Consider the following 18,055-nt stretch of genomic DNA (forward strand, 5'->3'; position numbering starts at 1 on the left):
TAAGTAACATGCCTGATAAAGAATTTAAAGCAATGATCATGGGGCGCCTGCCTGGCTCAGTTGGTAGAGCACACCACTCCTGATCTCAGGGTAATGAGTTCAAGCCCCACACTGGGCCTGTACAGAACTTACTTAAAATAAAAACAAAAACAAAAACCTAAAGCAATGATCATAAGGATACTCACTGGACTTAAAAGCAGAGGACATCAGTGAAACCATTAACACAGAGTTAAGAAATAACATAGCAGAGATAAAGAGCTCAATAAATGAAATGAGAAACACACCTAATGGAATGAACAGCAGGCTGGAAGAAGCAGAGAAACAAATTAATGACCTAGAACACAGAGTAATGGAAAGTAATCAAGCTTAACAAAAGAGAGAAAAAAGAATTATGCAAAACAAGAATAGACTTGGAACTCAGTGACTCCATCAAACATAGTAACATTCACATTATAGGAGTCCCAGAAAAAGAAGAGAGAGAAAAGGGTACAAAAAATTTATATGAAGAAATAATAGCTGAAAACATCCCTAATCTGGGGAAGAAAACAGACATCCAGATCCAGGAGGCACAGAGAACCCCCTAAAAAAAATCAACAAAAGCAGAGTGACATCAACACATATTATAATTAAAATGGTAAAATATAGTGGTAATGAAAAAATATTAAAAGCAGCAAGACAAAAAAAAAAGACAGTTACATACAAAGGAAACCCCATAAGGCCAACAGTGCATTTTTCAGCACAAACTTCCCAAGCCAGAAAGGAGAGGCATTATATATTCAAAGTGCTAAATGGGAAAAAGCTACAGCCAAGAATATTCTGTCCAGGAAGGCTATCATTTAGAACAGAAGGAGAGAGAAAGAGTTTCCCACACAAACAAAAACTAAAGGAGTTCGTGACCACTAAACCAGCCCCGCAAGAAATATTAAAGGGGACTCTTTGAGTGGAAAGGAAAGGCCAAAACCCATAGCATGAAAGTAGGAAACACAAAAGCAATAAAAAGAAGTATTTCTATAAAAAGTCAGTCAAAGAACATAAAAGGATGTAAAATATGACATCATATACCTAAAACATGGAGAGCAGTAAAGAATGGATTCAAACTTAGATGCCCCTCAACCTTATATAAACTGCTATATGCAGAAAATATAATTTACAAACTTGATGGTAACCACAAATCAAAAACCACTAAAAAATACGCAAAGAATATAGAGAAAGAAATCCAAATACAGCACTAAGGAAAACTAGTATACCACAAAAGAAAGGGTCAGAGAAAATCTTCAGAAACCACCACAAAACAAGTAATAAAACAGCAATAAATACATATCTATCAATAATTACTTTAAATGTAAATGGACTAAACACTCCAATAAAGACATATGATAACAGAATGAATAATAATTTTAAAAAACTCATCTACATGCTGCCTACAAGAGACCCATTTTATACCTAAAGACACTTGCAGATTGGAAAGTGAGGGGATGGAGAAACATTTTTTTTTTTTAAGATTTTATTTATTTATTTGACAGAGATAGAGACAGCCAGCGAGAGAGGGAACACAAGCAGGGGGAGTGGGAGAGGAAGAAGTAGGATCATAGCGGAGGAGCCTGATAGGGGGCTTGATCCCAGAGAAGCCTGATATGGGGCTCGATCCCAGAACGCCGGGATCACGCCCTGAGCACGAAGGCAGTCGTTTAACGACTGCGCCACCCAGGCGCCCCTGGAGAAACATTTATCATGCAAATGAGTGTCAAAACAAAGCTGGAGTAGCAATATTTTTGTTGGACAAAATAGACATTAAACAAAGACTGTAACAAGAGACAATACTATAATGAAGAGAACAATCCAACAAGAAAATATAACAATTATAAATATTTATGCACCCAACATGGGAACTTCCATATACATAAAACAGTTAACAACAAACATAAAAGAAACTAATTGATAATACAATAATAGTGGGGGACTTTAGCACCCCACTTACATCAATGGACAGATCTTCTAAGCAGAAAATCAACAAGGAAACAAGGACTTCGAATGATACACTGCACCAGAGGGTTTTAACAGATATATTCAGAGCATTCCATCCTAAAACAGTAGAATACACATCCTTTTCAAGTGCATATGGAACATTCTCCAGAAGAGATCGCATATTAGGCCATAAAATAAGCCTCAACAAATTCAAAAAGATCTGTCACACCATGCATCTTTTCTGACCACAACACTATGAAACTAGAAGTTAACCACAAGAAAATATCTGTAAAGACTACAAATACATGAGGGTTAAATAACATGCAACTAAACAATGAATGAGTCAACCAAGAAATAAAAGAAGAAATAAAGAAGTACATGGAAACAAATGAAAATGAAAACACAATGGTTCAAAACCTTTGGGATGCAGTAAAAGCAGTTCTAAGAGGGAAGTTTATAGTAATACAGGCCTACTTGCTCAAGAAGCAAGAAAAATCTCAAACAACCTAACCTTACACCTAAAGGAGCTAGAAAAAGAACAACAAACAAAATCTAAAACCAGCAGAAGGAAGGAAATAATAAAGATTAGAGCAGAAATAAATGATATAGAAACTAAAAAAAAAAAAAAAAAAGGAGAAGAAGAAGAAAAAGGAAAAAAAAATCAATGAAACCAGGAGCTGGTTCTTTTGGGGGGAGGGATCAATAAAATTGATAAATCTCTAGACAGACTTATCAAGATGAAAAGAGAAAGGACCCAAATAAATAAAATCACAAATGAGAGAGGAGAAATAACAACAAACACCACAGAAAAGAGAATATTATGAAAAATTATATGCCAACAAATTGGGCAACCTAGAAGAAATGGATAAATTATTGGAAACATATAACCTACCAAAACTGAAACAGGAAGAAATGGAAAATTTGAACAGACCAATTACCCACAAAGAAATTGAATTAGGGATCAAAAAACTCCAAAGAAAGAAAAGTCTGGGACCAGACGGCTTCACAGGCGAATTCTACCAAACATTTTAAAGAGTTAATACCCACTTCGCAAGCTAGTCAAAAAAACAGAAGAGGAAAGAAAACTTCCAAACTTATTCTATGAGGTCAGCATTACCCTGATACCAAAACCAGAAAAGACACCACAAAAAAAGAGAACTACACGCCAATATCCCTGAGGAACACAGATTAAAAAAAGTCCGCAACAAAATACTAGCAAACCTAATCCAAAATAAATTTTAAAAAATCATTCACCACGATTAAGTGGGATTTATTCCTGGGTTGCAAGGGTGGTTTGCTACTTTCAAATCAATCAACATAGTACCTCACATCAATAAGAGAAAGAATAAGAACCATATGATCGTATCAGTAGATCAAGAAAAAGCATTTGACAGGGCGCCTGGGTGGCACAGCGGTTGGGCGTCTGCCTTCAGCTCAGGGCGTGATCCTGGTGTTGTGGGATCGAGCCCCACATCAGGCTCTTCTGCTATGAGCCTACTTCTTCCTCTCCCACTCCCCCTGCTTGTGTTGCCTCTCTCGCTGGCTGTCTCTCTCTCTGTCAAATAAATAAATAAAATCTTTAAAAAAAAAAAAAAAGAAAAAGAAAAAGCATTTGACAAAGTACAACATCCACTCAAGATAAAAATCCTCAACAAAGTAGGTTTGAGGGAACACACGTCAACATAATAAAGGCCATATGTGAAAAACCCACAGCTAATGCCATCCTCAGTGGGGAAAAACTGAGAGCCTTTCCCCTAAGGTCAAGAACAACACAAGGACGTCAACTTTCACCACTTTTATTCAACATAGTACTGAAAGTGCTAGTTACAGGAAGCAGACAACAAAAAGAAATAATCCAAATCAGCAAGGAAGAAGTCAAACATTCACTATTTGCAGATGACATGATACTATATATAGAAAACCCAAAAGACTACACCCAAAACTGCTAGAACTGGTAAATGAATTCAGTAAAGTTGCAGGATACAAATTCCATGTACAGAAATCTGTTGCATTTCTTTACATTTTATTTATTTATGAGAGAGAGAGAGCAAGAGCATGCGTGCACGAGCAGTGAGGAGCAGCAGAGGGAGAGGGAGAAGCAGACTACCCCTGAGCAGGGAGCCTGATATAGAGCTCGATCCCAGGACCCTGAGATCATGACCTGAGCCAAACGCAGACGCTTAACTGACTAAGCCACCCCGGCGACCTAATCTGTTGCATTTCTATACACCAAAAATAAAGCAGCAGAAAGAGAAATTAAAAAACAATCTCATTTACAACTGCACCCAAAATAATAAGATACCTAGTAATAAACCTAATCAAAGAGGTAAAGACCTGTATGAAAGAAACTGAAGATGACACAAAGAAATGAAAAACATTCCATGTTCATGGATTGGAAGAACAAATATTGTTAAAATGTCTGAACTACCCAAAGCAATCTACACATTAAATGCAATCCTTATCAAAATACCAACAGCATTTTTCACAAAGCTAGAACAAACAATCCTAAAATTTGTATGGAAATACGAAAGACCCCAAATAACCAAAGCAATCTTGAAGAAAAGCAAAGATGAAAGCATCACAATTTCAGACTTCAAGTTATATTACAAACCTGTAGTAATCAAAACAGTATGGTACTGGCACAAAAACAGACACATAGATCAATGGAACAGAATAGAGAAGCCAGAAATAAACCCATAATTATATGGGCAATTAATCTTTGACAAAGTAGGAAAGATTTTCCCATTTTATCCAATGGGAAAAAGGACAATCGCTTCAACAAATGGTGCTGGAAAAACGGGACCACTTTCTTACAACATACAAAAAAATAAATTAAAAATTGATTAAAGACCTAAATTTGAGACCTAAAACCATAAAAATCCTAGAAAAGAGCACAAGTAGTAATTTCTCTGACATCAACTCTAGAAACTTGTTTCTAGATAGGTCCCCTGAGGCAAGGGAAACAAAAGCAAAACTATAACCTGTTGGGACAACATCAAAATAAAAAGCTTCTGCACAGTGAAGGAAATAATCAACAAAATTAAATGGCAACCTAAGGAATGGGAGATTTTTATAAACAACATATTCTTTGAAGGGTTAGTATCCAAAATATATTAAAAACTTATAAAACTCAGCACCCCAAAACCAAATAATCCAATTTAAAAATGGGCAAGAGACATGAACAGACATTTCTCCAAAGAACACACCCAGATGGCCAACAGACATGAAATGATGCTCAACATCACTCATCATCACAGAAACACAAATCAAAACCACAACAAGGGGACGCCTGGGTGGCTCAGTCCGTTGGGCGTCTGCCTTCAGTTTGGGTCATGATCCCAGAGTTCTGGGATCGAGTCCTGCGTGGAGCTCCTCGCTCAGCAGGCAGCCTGCTTCTCTCTTTCCCTCTGCCTGCCACTCCCCCTGCTTGTGTTCTCTCTCTGTCAAATAAATAAATAAAATCTTAAAAAAAACACACCACGATGAGATATCACCTCATACCTGTAAGAATGGTTAAAATCAAAAACACAAGAAAAAACAGGTGTTGGCAAGGATGTGGAGAAAAAGGAACCCTCAGGTACTGTTGGTCGGAATGCAAGCTGGTGTAGCCACTGTGGAAAACAGTATGGAGGTTCCTCAAAAAAATTAAAAATAGAACTACCCAGTGATCTAGCAATTGCACTACTAATTATTTACTCGAAAAATATAAAAACACTGATTCAAAGGGATACATGAATCCCTACTTTTATAGCAGCGTTATTTACAATAGCCAAGATATGGAAGCAGCCCGAGTGTCTGTTGACAGATGAATGGATAAAGAAGATGTGGTATATACATGCAATAGAAAAGTATTCAGTCATAAAAAAGAGTGGAATCTTGCCATTTGCAATAACATGGATGGAGCGAGGGACTATAATGCTAAGTGAAATAAGTCAAAGAAAGACAAATACCATATGATCTCACTCATATGTGGAATTTAAGAAACAAAACAAAGGAGCAAAGGGGGTTAAAAAGAGAGAGAGAGAGAGGGGCGCCTGGGTGGCACAGCGGTTAAGCGTCTGCCTTCGGCTCAGGGCGTGATCCCGGCATTCTGGGATCGAGCCCCACATCAGGCTCCTCTGCTATGAGCCTGCTTCTTCCTCTCCCACTCCCTCTGCTTGTGTTCCCTCTCTCGCTGGCTGTCTCTGTCTCTGTCAAATAAATAAATAAAATCTTTAAAAAAAAAAGAGAGAGAGAGAGAGAAACCAAGAAACAGACTCTTAACTACAGAGAACAAACCGATGGTTACCAGAGGGGAGGGGGTTGGGACTATGGGTGAAACAGGTGACAGGGATTAAGGAGTGCACTTGTCATGATGAGCACCAGGTGATTCAAATGAAAACTTAAAACAAAAAGCAAAAAACCCCACAAAGCGTTGCAAGAAAAAACTGCCAACCAATAATGCTTTATTCAGTAAAGCTGTCCTTCAGAAATGAAGGAGCGATAAAGACTTTTGTGGATTAACAAAAGCTCAGAGTTAATCACCACTAGACCTGCTTTACAAGAAATGCTGAAAAGAAGTCTTCAAGCTGACAAGAAAGGACAATAATTAGTAACATGAAAAGGCAAGTATACACTGGGTAAAGGCAAGTATACAAATTCAGAATACTCTAATACTGTAATACGGTGGTATGTTAATCACTTAACTCTAGTATAAAGGTTAAGAGACAAAATTACTAAAAATAACTACAACTACAATAACTTGTTAATAGCTACAAAAAAGACATAAAAATGCTCAACAAGTACATGAAAAGGTACTCAACACCCCTAAGCATCAGGGAAATGCAGATCAAAACTAACTCACACTTGTTAGGATGGCTTTTATTTAAAAAGACAACATGGGGTGCCTGGGTGGCTCAGTTGTTAAGCGTCTGCCTTCAGCTCAGGTCATGATCCCAGGGTCCTGGGATCGAGCCCCACATCGGGCTCCCTGCTCAACGGGAAGCCTGCTTCTCCCTCTCCCACTCCCCGGGCTTGTGTTCCCTCTCTCGCTGTGTCTCTCTCTGTCAAATAAATAAAATCTTTCAAAATAAATAAATAAATAAATAAAAAGATAAAAAGACAACATGGGGGTGCCTGCGTGGCTCAGCTGGTTAAGCATCTTCAACTCTTGATTTCAGCTCAGATCTTGTTCTCAGGGTTGTGAGATCGAGCCCTGCATCAGGCTCATGCACTAGACATGGAGCCTGCTTAAGACCTTCTCTCGGCATCCCCCCAGTAAATAAATAAATAAACAGACAACAGATGGGGCGCCTGAGTGGCTCAGTCAGTTAAGCATCTGACTGAGAGGGTTGTGAGTTCAGGCCCCATGTTGGGCTCCATGCTGGGTGTGAAGCCTACTAAAATAAAATAAAATAAAATAAGATAAAATAAAAAGACAACAGATAACATGTGTTGGGAAAGATGTGGAGAAAAGGGAATCCTTGGGGCGCCTGGGTGGCTCGTTAAGCGTCTGCCTTCGGCTCAGGGCGTGGTCCCGGCGTTATGGGATCGAGTCCCACATCAGGCTCTTCCGCTACGAGCCTGCTTCTTCCTCTCCCACTCCCCCTGCTTGTGTTCCCTCTCTCGCTGGCTGTTTCTGTCTCTGTCAAATAAATAAATAAAATCAAGAAAGAAAGAAAAGAAAGGAAAGAAAGGAAAGAAAGGAAAGAAAGAAAGAAAGAAAGAAAAGGGAATCCTTGTACACTGTTGGTGGAAATGTAAATTGGTACAGTCATTATGGAAAACAATATGAAAGTTCCTCAAAAAATTAAAAACCAAACTAACTTAAAATCTAGCAATCCTACTTCTGGGTATATATCCAAAGTAAACAAAAGCATTATCTTGAATAGCTACCTGCATCCCCATGTTCAGTGCAGCAGTATTCACAATAGCCAAGTTATGGAAACAATCTAATTGTCTGTGAATAGATAAATGGATAAAGATGATGTCGTGTATATTTATAATAGAATACTATTCAACCATAAGAAGGAAATCCTGCCATTTACATCATATATACTTATAGATAGATGATAGATAGATAGATACAGACTTCAACTATTTATATCCTTCTCAACCCCAAAGCCAAAATCAAGCCCCTCAGGAACACATTAGAATAATTCCCATCAGAGTCAAAGGCCAAACAAGCCCGTGCACTTCACCACCACCATTTACTACTGCTGTGGAGGTATCAGCGATCACAGCTGGGCAACAGAAAGAAAACAAAGGTATGTCACTGGAAAAGAAAAAGTAAAATGATGACTATTTGCAGATGATATTCTTACATAGCTAGAGAATCCACTGAAAACCTTTACCATTTTATAATCAGGTAAGGTAGTGAAAATGAATATACAGAAATCCATGCCTTCCGCGCATCATCAACAAGAAGGGAGAAGAGAAAATGCTTCAACAACACTAAAAACAAAGAAAAAAGATCTGAGAACAAACTTAACAAGAAATGCCAAGAAATCTCTCACACTCTGAGGGACATGAAAGAAGACTCCCGCAAAGAGAAAGGCACACAATCCTAGTGGGGAAGACTCATCACCTAAATGTCACTCTTCCTACATTAACCTAAAAATGTAACACAGCGCCAATAAAAACAAAAAGGATTTTTTTTATTTTTTAAATAAGGCAGATTTATGTTAAGGTTCATTTAAAAAAACAACATAGCTAGGAAAGTTCTGAAATTAAAGGTAATGAATGATAATTAACTTTACCAAATATCAAAACATGCTCTAAAACCAGAGTAATTAAAATAATGTGTCCCCAAACATACATGCACAGATACTGTGTATAAGAGAAAGTCCAGAAATAGACCCAAATGTATATGATACGTGGCAAAGTATATCACATATAGAAAAGGACATTTGAACAAGTGGGAGGAAAAATGAATTGCTCATTACGAGGTGTTGCAAAAATGGGTGGCCATTTGGGAAAAAATTAAGCTGGACCCACATTTCTCACCAAAATAAATGCCAAATGGATAGAAGATATAAAGGTAAATAATGAAATTTAAAAAGTACTTTAAGAAACCACAGGGTAATTTTCCATACTCTTCAAATAGGGAAGATCTTTCTAGGTATGACAGAGAACCCAGAAACCTTAAAAGTCCAATGAATATGACCCAAGTAACAACCAATTTTTTTTTCATGACAGAACCATCCTAAATAAAAAGAGAAATTAACAATCTGGAAAAATACAACTGCAATTTGTATCACCAACAAAGTGCTAAGTTCCTTCATATAGAAACCATTTTTACAAAATCAATGTTAAAAATACCAAAGCCCAAAAGAAAAATGGGCAAAGAAAATGGAAATGGTCCCTCACCCTTACAACAACAGGAGAGCTACAAATTAAAAACTACCCCTGATATGAATGTTCATTCTATTACTCTTTTAAGTTTTCAATAGGGTAAACTAAGTTTTGGAAAAAAAAAATTTACACAAAGAAGTAATTTTTTTCACCTACCAAAGGGGCAAAGATCAAACTGTGCTATCACAGTGCTGGGGAGGGTGTGGACGGACGGGCACCGGCGCACACAGCCAAGGGGCATACGCGGACAAAGCCGCTATGGAGGTGTATCTGGTAAGAGCTACAAAAGCACGTACTCACCAACCCAGCAATCTTGCCTCTGGTAAGTGACCAGACCCATGCACTTGGCCATGCATCAAATGATGCGTATAGAAGGTTACTCAGTGTTTCTGCACGAGCAAAATTTACAACACCTTATACGTCCATCAACAGAGCTCTGGCTGAATAAAGGTACATCCTGACAATGGAATATCATCCAGCTGTGAAAGACAATGAGAAAGCTCTTCTGTGTTGATAATGAACTATCAGAAACAAACAGAGAAAAAAGCAAGGGATATAGTGTGCTACTTTCATGTAAAAGAAAAGAGCTCTCTGTGTATTTGTCTGTATTAACGCAAAGAACACCCCTGAACAGATACTGGAGAACTGGCATCACTGGCTGCCTCTGGGGAGAGGATGTGGCGGCCAGGGGCAAGATGGAAGGGAAACTTTCCCATGTATACTCTGTTGTTCCTTTTGAATTTTATGCCATGTCAATCTACTATCACAGTGAAAAGCTAAAATTAAAAATAATGAACGCTTCCTTGTGGAAGCAGCAGCCTTCTTCTCTGAGCTTCTGTAACTGTGTATATCCACCATGGCTGTGTTCATTCCGACTCTTTCGGCCTCCTCTGCTTGATTGTGGTTTCTCTGGGAAGAAGGTCACTGCTGAATCACCTTTGTGTTCCCTAGAGCACCCAGCGCCTCATTTGGTGCTGAGCGGAAAGTCACTGAAGGTCTGTCCGTTCACTGCACTAAACTAGTCCACTGGTGCAAACAGTTCATCCTTGGGGGAAAGGAGATTTTTCTGAAAGTTGCCTTGTAAAGCGGACCAATGATTAGGACAGGAAATTCTGCTTCTGTAAGCAACAAAATTAGCCATATAAGCCAGAAGAACGCTCAGCAGAACAAGTTAAAAGTACTGAAAAGAGAAAGGAGTTTCAGTTCAGGAATGGAAGCTGATTTCAGAGAATCTGAAGCCTCAAAATACCTATATTCAAGAGGATGACCTCTGCCACATTTAGAATAATCGTTGGGGGCACGTGGGTGGCTCAGTGGGTTAAGGATCTGCCTTTGGCTCCGGTCATGACCCGGGAGTCCTGGGACTGAGCCCTGTGTCAGGCTCCCTGCCCAGTGGAGATCCTGCTTCTCCCTCTACCTACCACTCCCCCTGTTCATGCTCTCCCTCTCTGTCTCTGTCAAATAAAGAAAACCATAAAGAAAAATAATCATTGGGATGGCACAGCAACACCCAGACTGAAGGGAAGACAAAATTATATCACCTGGTTGTGACGGTCGTCACAAATAACCAAGCACATGATGCCAACCTCTGCACAACCGAACATCCACAAATATATTAAAGATTTTCCTTCCACAATGCCAGCTACCTACGTTCTTATCCCTCTTGACCTGGTCAGGAATGACTAACAAAGAGACTGAGCTGACCCCTGCTAAGAATATGGGAAAAGAATTTGTTTTAAAGCTAGAAACAGGGGCGTCTGGGTGGCTCAGTCGGCTTAGGTCATGTTCTCAGGGTTGTTGAGATGGAGCCCCACAGCAGGCTCCATGCTCAGCGGGGAGTCCGCTTGAGATTCGCTCTCTCCCTCCCTCTGTCCCAAACCCACTTGCCCACTCACTCCCTCCCTAAAATAAATAAATCTTAAAAAAATAAAATAAAGCTAGAAACAACCCAAGAGCCCAATGGGGCAGCCCTGTCATTTCACAAGACCTTTGGCCCAGCCAGAGCGTGCCTTCAGTCTCAGCCCCAGCAGGTGCCGGCAGGAGCCTGACTAGGACCAGCCACCCGCTCCCAGCTACACATGGGCAGCCTCATCCACATCCACACAGGACGGAGGCCCCTTGCCTGGTTTCCTGGCAGATGTGTGGCCTGCTGGAGAGCACCATGGTTCTTGATAGCTTATCCCAAAGTGGGGGTGCGGAGTCTCTTTATTACTGTCTCAAGAGCTTTTAATACAAATGGCGCATGGAAAATGGTTCCATTCCCAACACAGATCCACAAAAGCACTGTCTGTGAGGGGAAGAACTGCAAAGAAGAGAGCAAAGAGCCCTTCTCCTTGACACGGGCTTTTCAACAAATGGTGCTGGGAAAACTGGATAGCCACTACGTAAAACAGTTCAGTTGAACTCTTACATCACATACAAAAATTCAAAATGCATCAAAGACCTAAACAAAGAGCTAAAACTATAAATCTCTTTTTAAAAGATTTTATTTATTTGAAAGAGAGAGAGAGAATGAGAGAGAAAGCACAAGCAAGGAGAGGAGAGGGAGAAACAGGCTTCCCACTGAGCAGGGAGCCTGACGCAGGGCTCAATTCCAGGACCCCAGAATCATGACCTGAGCCAAAGGCAGACACTTAACCGACTGAGCCACCCAGGTGCCCCTAAAACTATAAAACTCTTAAAAGAAAGTAGAGTAAAAGCTTCATGACATTGGATTTAGAAAGGATTTCTCGGATATGACACCAAAAGTACAGGTAAAAAAAGAAAACAATCTGGGCTTCAAAAAATAATTTTTGTGCAACAAAGGAAACTTTCAACAGAGTGAAAAGACATCCCACAGAATGGGAAAAAGTATTTGCAAATCATGTCTAATAAGGAATTAATATCCAGAATAAAGAACTTTTATAACTTGGCAACAAAAAACCAAACAACCCTATTAAAAAAACGGGCAAAGGACTTGAACAGACATTTCTCTAGAGAAGATATACAGACGGCCAACAGGCACATAAAAAAGATGCCCAACATCACTAATCATTAGGGAAATGCAAATTGAAGCCATAATGAGATACCACTTCATACCTACTAGGATGGCTCTTATTAAAAAATAAAAACAAACAAATGAAAATGCGAAATGAGTATTGGTAAGGATGTGGAGCAACTGGGAACTCTTGTGCATTAGTGATAGAATATAAAATGGGGCAGCTGCTGTGGGAAATAGTTTGGCAGCTCCTCAAAAAGTGAAACATAGAATTACCAAATGATCCAGCAATTCCTCCCCTGGGTACATATCCAAAGAACTGAAAGTAGGGATTTGAACAGGTATCTGTACACTCATGTTTATAACAGCATTATTCACAATAAGCAAAAGGTACAAATAATCCCAATGTTCACTGACAGACGAAGAGATAAATAAAATGTGGATACACATACAACACAATATTATTTGGCCTGAAAAAGGAATGAAATTCTGATACATGCTACAACATGGAGGAACACTGAAAACACTGTGTTAAGTGCAATAAGCCACGTACAAAAGGACAAACACAATATGATTCCACTTATACGAGGGACCTAGAATGGGCCAATTCAGAGACAGAAAGTAGAATAGTGGTTGGGGGCGGGGAGAACAAGAAGTTGTTTAATGAGTATGGAGTTTCTGTTTGGCAGGACGAAAACCTTCTGGAAACGGGCAGTGGTGATGGTTGTACAACACTGTGAAGATATCTGATGCCACTGAATGGTACACTTAAAAGTGGTTAAAATGGGGGCGCCTGGGTGGCACAGTCGTTAAGCGTCTGCCTTTGGCTCAGGGCGTGATCCCAGCGTTCTGGGATCGAGCCCCACATCAGGCTTCTCTGCTGGGAGCCTGCTTCTTCCTCTGCCACTCCCCCTGCTTGTGTTCCCTCTCTCACTGGCTCTCTGTCAAATAAATAAATAAAATCTTAAAAAAAAAAATGGTTAAAATGGTGCTCGCTTTGGCAGCACACATACTAAAACCGGAACAACACAGAGAAGATTAGCATGGCCCCTGCGCAAGGATGACACACAAATTTGTGAAGCATTCCATATATTTTTTTTTAAAAATGGTTAAAATGATAAATTTTGTAATGTATATTTTCGCACAGAAAAGCTTATCAAATAATTTTGAAAGAAAAAAAAAGAAAAATAACAAAAGGGAAGAGGACATATCTGAAGCAAGTGGGCCTTGAGTTAATGAGTAAATGACAGCTATAACCGAATGATAGACGCACAAAGGCTCAGTGCTTTCTGCTTTTGTATATATTTGAATCTTACCGTAATGAACATTAATAAACAAGGAAGTCCTTCAGAATGTGCAAAACCTTTTTAGAATTTATCCCCTTACAAAATTTAGCAAGATTAGAATACACAAGGTTGGAAGACCTGGGGCGCCTGGTTGGCTCAGCTGGAAGAGCATGTGATTCCTGATCTGAGGGTTGTGAGTCTGAGCCCCACTTTGGGTAGAGATTACTAAAAAGAAAAAAAAAAAAAAAAAAGGTTCAAAGACCTAAACTTAAGACCAAAAACTATAAAATTCTTATAAGAAAACACAGGGCAGGGGATGCCCGGCTGGCTCCGTAGGTACAGCATGCAAGTCTTGATCGCAGGGTCTTGAGTTTGACCCCTGCATTGGGTGCAGAGATTACTTAAAAAAAAAAAAGGGGCAAAAGCTTCAATGACATTGGACTTGGCAATGATTTCTTGGATATGACACCAAGAACACAGGCAACAAAAAGAAAAAAAAACAAATTGGACTTCATAAAAATGTTTAAATTGTGTACATCAAAAGACACTATCCGGGCTGCCTGGGTGGCTCAGCTGTTAAGCATCTGCCTTTGGCTCAGGTCATGATCCCAGCATCCTGGGATTGAGCCCTGCATCAGGCTCCCTGATAAGCAGGGAGCCTGCTTCTCTCTCTCCAACTCCCCCCTGCTTGTGTTCCCTCTCTCCCTGTCTCTGTGAGATAAATAAATAAAATCTTTAAAAACAAAAAACAAAACAAAACAAAAATAAAAGACACTATCAACAGAGTAAAAAGGCAGCACACAGAAAATATTTACAAATCAAGTACTTGATAAAGAGATTACTATCTAGCATATACAGAGAACTCCTAAAACTCAACAACAAAAAACAATCTGATGCAAAACTGGGCAAAGGACTTGAACAAACATTTCTCCAAAGATACACCAATGGCTAACAAGCACATGAAAAAATGCACAACATCACTACCCATTAGGGAAACGCAAATCAAAACTACAATGAGATACCATCTCACACCCACTAGGACGGCTACCACCAAAAAACAAAAACAAAAACAAAACAAAACAGAAAATAACAAGTGTTGACAAGGATGCGGATAAACTGGAACACTTGTACATTGCTGGTGAGAATGCAAAATGATACAGCAACTGTGGAAAACAGTATGGTGGTGCCTCAAAAAATTAATCATAGTGGGGCGCCTGGGTGGCTCATTTGTTAGGCGTCTGCCTTCGGCTCAGGGCGTGATCCCGGCATTCTGGGATGGAGCCCCGCATTGGGCTCCCTGCTGGGAGCCTGCTTCCTCCTCTCCCACTCCCCCTACTTGTGTTCCCTCTCTCGCTGGCTGTCTCTCTCTCTATCAAATAAAAAAAATAAAATCCTTAAAAAAAAAAAAGAAAACGGGAACTTGAATAAATATTTGTACACCCACGTCCATAACAGAATTATTCACAATAGCCAAAAGGCAGAACAACACAAATGTCAAGCAATGGATAAATGGATAAACAAAATGTGATATATAAATTCCACGGACTATTATTCAGCTTTAAAAAGGAAGGAAATTCTAACACACGCTACAACATGGATGAACCATGAGGACATCATGCTGAATGAAACACACCAGTCACAAAAAGACAAATACTGTATGATTCCACTCACATGAGATACTTAGGAGTAGACAAAATCATAGATGGGAAGTAGAATGGTGGTTCCAGGGGCAGGGGGAAGGAGGGAAAGGGGAGTTACTGTTAAATGGGTACGGAGTTTCAGTGTTGCAAGATGAAAAGAGAAATGGAGAAGGATGACTGTGATGGTTGCACATTATGTGTGTATTTAACACCATTCAACTGTACAGTTAAAATGATTAACATGGTAAGTTTTATGTGTATTTACCACAATAGAAAAATTAAACAACAACAACAACAAAGAATGAGTACACAGAAGGGGGCAGGGGAAGACAGGGCTAGGAGGAATTCAAGTGTATTACAAAAAAAGGAAATAGGATGGGAACACATATTTGGTTACAATATAATCACAGTAATCTTTAGAACAGGGATGAAATGTGTTCTATATTTTATGGTAAAATCTGAAACAGCAAAATAACTAGCCACTAAACAGAACATTATAAGCCAAAAATAATCTTAATACAGAAAGCATAAGCCATAGAACTCTGAATACAAACGGGACTCTGAGCTCCCTAAGAGCCAACGCAAAGAGGGAAACATTATTGACATAGTTCACGGTATACTTTAGACAAAATCAAACCAGTGGCTTAGAAGAGGCACAGTCACTCCAGGCACTGAACCTGAAGAAATTTCTAATTGGCCTCACGGATTTTCTTGGGGACTTCTCAGATAGATCTCAATGCAAGCTGATGGGGCCATGCAAAGTCAGTTTACTAAAAAGCTGGAAGAGGGGCCAGAATTATGCTGCTTCCTAACGATGTGGCTTCACTCAAAGACAAAACACTGCCTGGAATGTCAGTACTAAAACACCTTCCAGCACAGTCTGATCAATGTTCTTTCTCTCAGCTGAGCTTCAGATGGCATTTGGGAGAAGCAGTCAAGGTTATCCTTCCTGACAGGAATATGAGATACAACATTCTCCGTTGCTTGCTAAAGGCAGGTCTTGGTGTTTCCAATAGTCACTGTTGCAGGGATGACAAATTAGAATGCATGTCCAAATCCAACCAGGGCTCAGGCTGGAAGAAGGGACTTAATCAACCCATGGAGATGAGGCAGCATCAATGTGAGCTGGTAGGGAAGAAGGGCTGGGTAGGCCAGCCTGGGGAAGATCATGAGAGCAGGGGGATATTGAAGATGTTGAAGAGGACCACGACTGGAGACTTTCTGAGTGACAGTGCAGTCTTCTGAAAGGTGCGATCCAAGCCCACAGCCAAACACAGCAAGCTGCTCAAAGGATCAAGTTATTGGGAAACGTAGAAATAAATGAGATTTTAAGTTTAAAAAAAAACAAAAATGTTGTAGAAAACAGTATGATCCCATTATAAAGAGAGAGAAAAGGAGAATGAGCAAGAATGAAGCCTGCTGTCACCACTGTGATTACAGACAAAAACTGTGCAAGTGCACGCCTGCCTATTGTTCTTCAACACAGACAACTTGTATTAAAACAAAAACAAAAACACTTCTAACTCCTCACGAAATTTAGAAATATAGTATTGCAGTAAAAAATACAAGTAGCAATACAAATATGTTACTGAGAATGAAATCTTAATTATGACATCATCTAAAAATCAGGGAAACTGTCTAAAACCAAGAGCCGGTTATGTACTTGGCAAACCTATGATACACAACTGATGCTGATGGGATTCAGTGTGAAACATGTAAGCACGGGCATCGCGCTCCGGTTTTAGGCGTGCCTGTATGGAGGCATGGCTCTCAAAGTATGGTACCTCTGGAGACCAGCAGCAGCAGCCTGAGAACAGAGACTCTACTGACGTGGGATTACAACAAGGTGATTCTAATTCACACCAAAGTCTGAGAACCACTGGTATGAATAATGTCTCACCTATCTAGCGAGGGGAATATAGCTCTTGCTCAAATCCCATTCTATTAACCTGAACTCCTGCACAAACACTAATCTATTCAATTGTGAAATAAGCTGGAAGAGAATTTGAAGATATTTTCAAAATTACGTAGAATTCTGGAATCGCTTGTTTTGATACAATGTAGCAACTACTGCAGTGGCGTGACCTGAAGAAAATCAAATTTAGTTTGTAAGAAGTGGTAAGGGATCAACATATTTGGTATTTCAATATATCTAAATATCATCTAAGATTTGCAAATACTCTAAAGTTAACAGCACAAATATGACTATTACAACTGCCACATATATGTTAACTGATTATCTTAGTCTCTCTTATTTCTGACATGAACAGATTTGAAACAGAAAAGGTTCAACGAAATTTTAATTTCTAAAAGGGTTATATCAGTCACTATAGCTCCAAACTTAAGATTGCAGCTACATCTGAGACATAAAGACTATTAAAATACCAGATCCTCTTTCACAAAATTGTGACTGCAATTTTTAAAATAATTTATACTTGGTTACTAATATGAAATACCATTCTTGGGGTGCCTAGGTGGCTCAGTCGGTTAAGCATCTGCCTTTCACTGAGGTCATGATCTCAGGGTCCTGGGATAGAGCCCCACATCTGGCTCAGTGGGGAGTCTGCTTCTCCCTTTGCCCCTCCCTTCCTCGTGAGCACAATCTGTCTCTCTCTCTCTCAAATAAATTTTTAAAAATGTTTTTAAAAATATGAAATACTATTCTCCCTGATTATGTGGAATTACACTGAACTTCACTAAACTTCCAACTCAGGAACAAATGGCTAGCACAACACTTTACATATTTGATACAAATGCTAGATACCAAATAAATCAGTGGTTTCCAAACGTTTTCTGATTTGAACCCCAAACAAGAATTGGAGTATACGTCCCAATATATGTATATTCATATATAT

At 39.4% G+C, this 18,055-nt stretch overlaps 1 protein-coding gene and 1 non-coding gene across 2 annotated transcripts in view; one reads left to right on the forward strand and one right to left on the reverse strand.

Annotated features, from left to right (window-relative positions):
• The window catches only part of SCAP (SREBF chaperone), a 67,320-nt gene that overhangs the window by 46,470 nt on the left and 2,795 nt on the right, over positions 1 to 18,055 (reverse strand). The gene's annotated exons all lie outside the window — the stretch shown is intronic.
• On the forward strand, positions 13,263 to 13,369 carry LOC113257307 (U6 spliceosomal RNA). Its single transcript, XR_003316921.1, has one exon. It is a non-coding gene; the product is annotated as a U6 spliceosomal RNA (small nuclear RNA).

This window comes from Ursus arctos, unplaced genomic scaffold (genome assembly GCF_023065955.2).
Source record: "Ursus arctos isolate Adak ecotype North America unplaced genomic scaffold, UrsArc2.0 scaffold_14, whole genome shotgun sequence".
In the NCBI taxonomy this organism is placed as follows: Eukaryota; Metazoa; Chordata; class Mammalia; order Carnivora; family Ursidae; genus Ursus; species Ursus arctos.